The sequence below is a fragment of the Oryctolagus cuniculus genome, chromosome 20, assembly GCF_051225735.1.
Source record: "Oryctolagus cuniculus isolate XC-2025 breed Fujian yellow rabbit chromosome 20, ASM5122573v1, whole genome shotgun sequence".
Taxonomy (NCBI): Eukaryota; Metazoa; Chordata; class Mammalia; order Lagomorpha; family Leporidae; genus Oryctolagus; species Oryctolagus cuniculus.
In genome coordinates this window covers 20,002,066-20,011,172 of record NC_142886.1, presented here as the reverse complement: position 1 = coordinate 20,011,172, position 9,107 = coordinate 20,002,066, and the positions used below count along the sequence as shown (strand labels likewise).

Below are 9,107 nucleotides of genomic sequence, written 5' to 3'. Positions count from 1 at the left end.
GCCTGATGTTTCAGGAAGAGCCCCAGAAAGAGGGTCCAAGGAAACAGGCCAAGGTGGAGCAGAGAGAGAGGCAGAGGAGAACTGGGAGGGGGCGCACCTGTCCTGGAAACCTGGAAGGAGGAGGAGGCTGGAGGGGCAGGGCTGTCCCGCAAGGGATCCCATAGGACAGTGGCACATCGCTGGACATGGTCTTGTAAAAGCGGCAGAAAAGACAGAAACAAGTTTATGGCCATGATCTGGCTAACGGAGTTTGCTTTCTCCGAAAGTGGGGTAGAAGAAGGGAAGGAGGAAGGGGAAATGGTAGAGTAGAGAAGAGGTGAGGACCTCCTGCAGGTGGGTGTGCTCAGGGTGAGGCAGGCACGGGCACGGCTGTGGGCAAAGAGACAAAGGCGCAGGTGCAGCAGCATTTGGGGGTGCATGGAAGTGCATCATTGCTGAAGCAAGTTCTAGAGCAGCTGAGACAAAGACAGAAACCTCCTCCCGGTGATCTGAGCTGGCGCAGGTATTGGCGTGGAGGGAAGGCAGAAAAGGCTGTCTCTGTGGCAAAAAAAAAAAAAATGTCCTCCATGAAGGGTCTCGGAGAGAGACCCCGGTGGAAAGAAGGGGCCTCAAAGAAGGAGGTGTTTTTCTCTGAAGGGAGGAGAGAATGTCCACTGTGCTATGGCCCTGCCCAAATACTGACGGAGATTGTGGATTCAAAAGGCTTCCATAGCCTTGGCAGCTCATATCTAGAGCCTCGGGTGATCACTGACGTCATACGTGAGAGTGATAATTGTTAAATTAACAACAGGAATCACTGTGCATTTACTCCCCATGCAGGACCTCTGTCCTCAATGAGTTGTACTATGAGAAGTAACTGTAAAACTTGTTCTCAGGGTTTTTTGTGTGTGTCTGTGTGTGCAAATTGTTGAAATCTTTACTTAGCATAGAGTTGGTCTTCTGTGTATAAAGTTAACTGAAAATGACTCTTAATGGAGACTGGGACTGAGAATGAGAGAGGGAGGAGGAGGTGGGGTGGGAGTGGAGGTGGGAGGGCGGGTATGGTGGGAAGAATCACTGTATTCCTAAAGTTGTACTTATCAAATTGGTACTCATTAAATAATTCTTTGGGAAAAAAAAAAGAAAAGTATGTCTGAGATGAGAAAAGAGAAGGGCAGGGAGGGGGAAGGGCAGGGAGGGTGGGCAGGTAGATAAAAAAAGGTCAGCTGAGTTTGGAACTGCAGGGAGGGAAATTTAGAGACTGCGCCCCCTACTGGCTGCCACTTTCTTGGTGAAGTGGGAGGCCATGATCCTTGCTAAGCTCAGGAGGTAGGGCGGAGGACGGGCACAGTGGCATGGAACAGCCTCAGAGCGAATGGGAAATGTGTCCAGCCAGGCTGAGACCTCAACGCATCTCAGCACCTGGCAACCTCAGGGCAGGAGCGAAGTCAAAGGGGTCCAAGATGATGACTGTGTGCTCAAGCACACTGCATGGCCAGGGCACGGCAGGGGTGAGGACATTGAAGAAGGTGCAACAGAAATGTCCAGCCTACGGGATCCAGGCAACGAGTGAAGAAGGAAGAAAACAGTACCCTGAGAAAGCGGGGAGGCCCAGAAGGGATTGTCACCAACTCTTTTTTCTAATACTGTCCTCCAACAAAGGCACTAGGAAAAATTCTGAAAACCCTACTTCTAAGACTCAGACAGGAAACAAATGATGAGCTCAGAACATCTAGAAAGAAAGGCAGTGCACACACACGCGCACACACACGCACACACACGCACACACGCACCATGATGTCGAAGGGACACGGGAACCAACTGAAAGAGCGACCAATGCCCAGCCTGGAACAATTGGATCAACAAGATAAGCCAGTACTGGACTAACCACAAGTATAAAATCAGACTCTCTACTGATATAAATAAATAGCAGAATAAATAATACAGATGTTAGAGAAGAGACGGGCATCCCACGCAGAATATGGAACACGCTGCCCTCCACAAGGTGGAACACAGCTTCCCACTACGTGAGTGTGGGGCACCGTGATGTCCTTCCAAAGAAGGTGCTATAAGGGGAGGAGAGGAAGAAAAGGAACTTCAGAGTGAAGAAACCAAACAGGGTTCCTTTGGTCCGGGGGATCAAGGTCCGTTGACAGAATGGACCCTTGATATAAAGGCATGAGAGCGGCACTTTATCTCTGACGCATTCCTTAGGAATCCTAAGGAAAGCTTAAGAAAGTATGGACTCTCGTTAATGGTAATCTAGTGGTAATGTAGTTATAGTAATATCATGGTTCATTATCTATGTTAGATGAAACCAAACTGTGCCTGAGGCGTGGAGCGGGGACCGACCCAGGGTGGAGAAAGCTGCTGGCGCGCTCGGACCAGCGCATCAACAGCTTCGTGGGTTGTCACAGGCCTGGGAGCGGCATGGGAGGAGAAAGTCAGGCAAAATCAAAGCAGCAGGACAGGGAGAAACCGAACCCTTACAGCATTCCACAGCGAGTGCTGCTGGGTGATTCGGTCACACCGACCCGCAGGACGGTGTGGCCGAGGTAAGGGGACTCAGCTGGGAGACAAACTGGACTCTGGTGAGCCACCTGAGTGTGGACCAGAGGCGACCTGGCAGCACACAGCGTGCAGAGGGCTTCTCACCGTGGGCTGGAACGGTGCCTCTCCAGAGCTGAGGAAGCAATGAAGCTAAGGACGAAACACCCAGTCAGGACGAAGCAAGTGCAACAGACGAATTCGGCTCGCCCCGAGTGCTTCGATCGGTGGCGGGGGCTCCTCTCGCTCTTGCCGTCAGAGCTTCTGTTTGCAAATACTTCTCCACGTTTGCTGCAGTTGCGTTTCTTACAGCTCGCGTCTAGGGCACAGGTCAAGCATTGTCCCAAGAGTGAAAAGAAGAGCGAGACAACAGCGGGGGCTGCTGCACTTCTGTTATCTGGAATTCCGGCTGAATGATAAATGGAGCAATGGATACCTGTGGCAAAACGCGGGAAGTCTTCACAGATCTCTGTCCACTCATTCACGGTGATCTTTCGTCACGGCTCGGCTGCTGGGCTCTGAAGGACCGCGATGCCTGCAGATGGCAGAAGGAGCTCACAGGATCCCAGTTTCTCTTCCATGTCGCGGCGTCCTTAAAGAAGGCAAACTAGCTTATGGAATTCCACTACTCTTTCGGGTTAGTGAAGCCACTTTATTATTAGGCATGAAATGGCAGGTCCCCTGATTTAAAAGGCCTGGGGCTGTATTGTACTGGCACAAAGACTGGAATCCCAGTGTCATGAGTTGATTTTTCTTACTTTACATAGAGTCTCCAGGCCACGCCTTTCCCGCCTTCTCAGATCTGTAATTCTGCGTTTGGGGGCTGAGCTAGTGCTTTTAGGAGAGCAGATAAACAAGGGTCTCAGGGAGTCCTCTGACTGTTCTTGTGTTTGTGTCAATCTGTCCTGAGAAATGAAGCCATTTTACAAATGAAAGGAGCTAAAAGAGAGAGACCAGGTAACCATAAAGGAAAAGATACAGTTGGAACCATTCCTTCTACCATAAGCCAGGATGTATACCAAAAAGATCAGAAACTGAAATGTAAAAAAGACATTACATGGGCCAGCGCTGTGGCTCACTTGGTTAATCCTCCTCCTGCAATGCCGGCACCCCATGGGCTCTGGTTCTAGTCCCGGTTGCTCCTCTTCCAGTCCAGCTCTCTGCTACGGCCTGGGAAAACAGAAGATGGCCCAATCTCCTGGCTCCTGGCTTCAGATCAGCTCAGCTCCGGCTACTGAGGCCATGTGGGAAGTGAACCAGCTCTCTACAAACACTTTATGACATGAGATAATTGTGAATCTATGGCAGTTAAAATCATGGTCAAAGGTGTTCCTAGAAATCTTCTTTTGCCTGGGCTGTGTGAGGGGGGTACCTTGTATAGCTAAGACCCCAGTGACCCAGGCCCCAGATTCTACTTCTCCCCTCCGTGAAGTGTTTGGGCTGCACACCAGCCTCCTGCTTCTTCATCCAGCTTTAAGCCTTCATCGACTCTGTTTTCTATCACTCAGAGCTTTGCTGTTGATATTAATTTCCACAATACTGTCAGAAAGTCGGGGTAAATTGTTGAAACCTTATTTAATCAGCACACTACATCTTATGGAGATTTCCATTTAGGAGTGGACATCTGGCCCAGCTGATGCCAGTGTCCCCTCTCACAGCTTCTGGGTTTGAGTCCTGACTCCTACCCCGACTCCACTCCCAACTCCAGCTTCCTGCTAATGTGCACCCTGGGAGGCAGCAGTGACGGCTCGGGTTGGTGGGTCCCTGCCACCCATGGGGGAAACTTGGAGTTTTGGGCTCCTGGCTAGGCAGGGCTATTGTGGACATTTGGGGAATCAATCAACAGATGCAAGACCTCTCTCTCTCTCTCCTCTCTCTCCCTTTCAAATAAATAAGAATTTGGAAGGTAAATTGGAATGTAAATGATCAATAAAGAAAATACCTGGTTGGAAAACAGAGCTGGAAACAGGGAATTGGAAAACAGGGAGGGAATGAGAGAGCGAGGTAGGAACTGTGCGATCAGTCGCCCAGAAAGGCCAGTGGCTCGGGACTGCGAGTTTGCTCTGCAAGGGAGATGCAAAGGAAAACTGACCCCTGTGCAGGCGTGATCTAGAACGTCTTCTAGCACCATGCTCCACTCCGGAACTCCCACCCGCATCCAGGTGGCACCCAGAGCCAAGTCCTTGGTACACCTAGGACATCAACTGTAGAGTCTTGGGGGACCCAAGGCAAGTGCTCAGAGGGTCCAGGGTCAGCACACACGTATGAGAAGTCGCTAGTGTCCTGGCACAGTGAGCTGACTCTTCCTTCACCTAAGTTCACCTCGCCACACGCCTGAGCTACGCTGCGTGTGATTAAGCCAAAACCGTGGCCATGGCTCTATCTGTGGAAAGAGAGGGAAGAGTCACATGGTATAGACGAAGAGAGCCATCAGCGCATCAGCTTGAAATCAGGTGTTGCGGGGGCATCGGGTTTATTCCCAAGTTCTTGTCTCAGGCGTGAAAGAAGAATTCAAAGCAGAGACATAGGCAAAGGTGCAGAAAGGAAAAATGTATTTAAAGAGATAGTACACTCGAGGCCAGCACTGTGGCATAGCAGGTAAAGCCACAGCCTGCAGTGCCAACATCCCATATGGACGCCAGTTCAAGTCCCAGCTGCTCCACTTCCAATCCAGCTCTCTGCTATGGCCTGGGAAAGCAGTGGAAGATGGCCCAAGTCCTTGGGCCCCCATACCTGAGTGGGAGATCTGGAAGAAGCTCCTGGCTCCTGGCTTCAGATGGGTTCAGCTCTGACTGTAGCTGCCATTTGGGGAGTGAACCAGTGGATGGAGGACCTCTGTGTGTGTGTGTGTGTGTGTGTCTCTACTTCTCTCTATAAGTCTTTCAAATAAATAAAAATAAATCTTTAAAAATAAAATAAATAGAGGTAGTACACATTCACGCATGTATGCAGGCAATGTCCCTCCATGAGAAAATACTGGCTCCTGCACTCACCAAAGTGTGGGTCATCCCTTTATAGGGTACAAAGGATGCCTTAATTGAATATTCAAATGGGGCAGAGTTTAGGCAGGCCTTCTGTGCACATGGAGGTCTCCAAGAAGGTGTCATGATATCTCCATGTGGGCATGCACATGGCCATCAGAGCGGTGGGAGGTGAGGCTCGGGTGCACGATGGGGAATGGGTGTGCAGAGCCTGCAGCCCTGTTGGGTTGGTAGGGAAGAAGGTGGGTTTGTGCAGTATGTGGTTCTCAGTTTCTCTGCTCACCGGCTCCCTGCCTAGCTTGTATTAAAGGCAGTGGGGTTTCCAGTGCTCCCTAATGGGAGACCACAAAGGCCAGCCTTAGCCCAGGGTATGGTACCCAGAGCAAAACACACACACACACACATACACACACACTCCTGGACCCAGCGATAGACAAACAGAAAATGGACTAAAATAGAGATTTGCAATAGCAGTCAAAACATTGCAAAGGGTTCCATGCATTACTGTGTCATGAAATGTAAAAATGTTTTAAGGAATGTAGGAACTTTGAAGATTCACTTTCAATTCAGACAAATAATATAGAGCCTTATGCAAATGTTGGCCCCTGGTGCAAATGCTGGTGCCTGGGGTGGTTCACGGCAAACCAAACTTGCCTTCCAGGCTTGTTCGCCCTCACTCCCACCCCTGCGCCTGCCCCAAGCCCCCCGGGGGTTCTTGGCCAGCCCTGGCAGCACGTAGCTCGGCTCCAGCCGTGCGGAAGCACCGATTACCCTTGGCCGTGAGACCCAGGCTCGTGACTGGACAGAGGAGGTCTGCAGGCCATCTCAGTGTGAATTTATTGAACTATTTATTTCCGAGCAGGCTGAGGATGGGGGTAGGGCTGTGTCTAAGACTTGAGAAACCTAAGACTCATTTCGCTTTCCCTGCTGGTTCATAGCAAAATTCACATGCAGGGTTTCCCAGGCAGGCTCCGAGGAATTAATCTTAAAAGGAGAAGAAGCAAGGAGTCCCGGGGGACAGGCCCAGCAAGGCTCAGCTTATCTGGGAAGCCGGAAGGGCTGGCTTCCAGGAAGGAAGCTTAGAATCTGAGTGAGGCACCGTGGTGGAAAAATCCCACGTTCCTACCCTGCAGGAGACACAGAGATCCCGAGCCTGTCACCACACAGCCCCCTCCTCCCCTGGGTAATGCCATGGAACTGGGTGGTATCCATGGGTTTCACAAGCCCCAATTTCTAGAAAATCAATTTGAAGAAAGGAGATGGCTCGCGGAGAGTAGAACAGCATAATGGGCTCGGGTTTTATTTGAAGATGATTAAATGTTTTGGAAGCAGGCAGAGACAGTGGTGCACAACATTATGGCTTGTGAATTCTCACTAAGTTGTTCCCTGTAGAATGATTAATTTTATGTTACATGAATTTCACCTTAATCAAAAAAGATGTTCGACACAGTACTGAGTAGAAAATTAATATTCAAGAACCAATTACCTTGACATCGAACAGAACTATCCAATTAGAAGAGAAAATTATGGGGGTAAAATCCATTTTAAAATAGCAACCAAAACAATGAAATATCTAGGACTAAACAAGACACACATGAGATCCACGCACTGCACTGAAACCAGGACGTAAAGGACTGCAAGAAAAAGGAGCGGGCAGAAATGACGTGACTAGGCCGCCATGCACGTCCAGGGAGCAATTTTACCCACAGTGCTCCACAAATGAAATGCCATCTTTATCAAGAGTCCCAACTTTTTCTGGAACTTGACAAATTTCCTACGTCATTCATTAAAAATTTAGAAAATGCAAAGTGTCCTCGCTGCAACTTCCCCTAATCGCCCGCAGCACAGATAACTTCTCTCACCAGACTCATTCTGCTGTCTTCTGAGTGTGTGAGACATCTTCAGACAGCTCACGGGAATGGTTATCTGTGCAAAAAGCTATGCATGGATTTCAGAACTTTGGCACCAAAATGACTTTAGCTTTTAATTCCACTTTCACGAGCTTTTGAAGCCCCGTGCGTACTTCTTCGGAAAAGCACAGCGGTGGAGACAAGACCTCAGGCTCTGTAATCGGAGTTGACCCCAATTCTGCAGCTGAAGGTCACGTGTGCGGTGTCAGCCCCACACAAGCCTCAGCTGTCTCTTTTGCAAAATGAAAAGAATACTAACACCTACCTCATACGGGCGAGGATTAAATGATCGTGTGTGTGAAAACTTAGCCTAGTATCTGCTGCACAGTGAACGCCAGTAATCAGTAAATTGTTACTGTGACTTTCATATAACTATCTGAAGCCACACATGTGGCTGTAATACACACTCCAAGCTGGCTTTTTAAACTTCATGTTCTACGATAAACATCTCTGCAAATCAGAGCACATGTTTTCATTATCCAGTGCTAAACATGGCATCGATACCTACTACGTGCTCAGAATATAGTTCTTGGAGCTGGCAAGTGGTGCAGCAGGATAGCCGCCACTGGTGACGACAGCATCCCAGCACTGGTTAGAGTCCCAGATGCCCTTCTTCCGATCCAGCTCCCTGCTAATGCACCTGGGAAAGCGGTGGAAGGTGGCCTCAGAGCTTGGGCATCTGCCACCCATGTGGGAGACCTGGATGGAGCTCCTGCCTCCTGGCTTCAGCCTGGCCCAGCCGCAGCCATTGCAGCCATTTAGGGAATAAACCAGCAGACAGAAGATCTCTCTAGCTCTTTCTTCCTCCCTCTCTATCACTCTGCCTTTCAAATAAATAAATAAATCTCTATAGTTGTTATGTGAGTGAATGAAGACATTAATCCTGGCTCATCCCAGAGTTGATGATGGCTGTGGGGTTAGCTTTGGGTTTCGGGATGCAGAAGTTCTGTAAGATAATGAGCGATCTTCAACTGGCAGACATGTACAAGGGGACTTCACAAAGTGCGTGGAAAATAGAATTAAAAGATACATTTATAGGGCCGGCGCCGTGGCTCAATAGGCTAATCCTCCACCTTGCGGCGCCGGCACACCGGGTTCTAGTCCCGGTCGGGGCGCCGGATTCTGTCCCGGTTGCCCCTCTTCCAGGCCAGCTCTCTGCTGTGGCCAGGGAGTGCAGTGGAGGATGGCCCAGGTGCTTGGGCCCTGCACCCCATGGGAGACCAGGAGAAGCACCTGGCTCCTGGCTTCAGATCAGCGCGGTGCGCCAGCCGCGGCAGCCATTGGAGGGTGAACCAACAGCAAAAAGGAAGACCTTTCTCTCTGTCTCTCTCTCTCTCACTGTCCACTCTGCCTGTCAAAAACAAAAACAAACAAACAAAAAAAAAACATTTAGGCCGGCGCTGCGGCTCACTAGGCTAATCTTCTGCCTGTGGCACCAGCACCCGGGGTTCTAGTCCCATTTGGGGCGCCGGATTCTGTCCCAGTTGCCCCTCTTCCAGTCCAGCTTTCTACTGTGGCCTGGGAGTGCAGTGGAAGATGGCCCAGGTCCTTGGGCCCTGCACCCGCAAGGGAGACCAGGAGAGGCACCTGGCTCCTGGCTTCAGATCAGTGCGGTGTGCCGGCCACGGTGCGCCGGCCGCAGAGCACCGGCTGCAGCGGCCATTGAGGGGTGAACCAACAGAAAAAGGAA

General features: G+C 50.2%; 1 pseudogene; it reads left to right on the top strand.

Moving 5' to 3' along the window:
- The first annotated feature begins 2,061 nt into the window (after positions 1-2,061).
- On the top strand, positions 2,062-3,943 carry LOC127484631 (guided entry of tail-anchored proteins factor CAMLG pseudogene; annotated as a pseudogene).
- Positions 3,944-9,107: the final 5,164 nt, after the last annotated feature.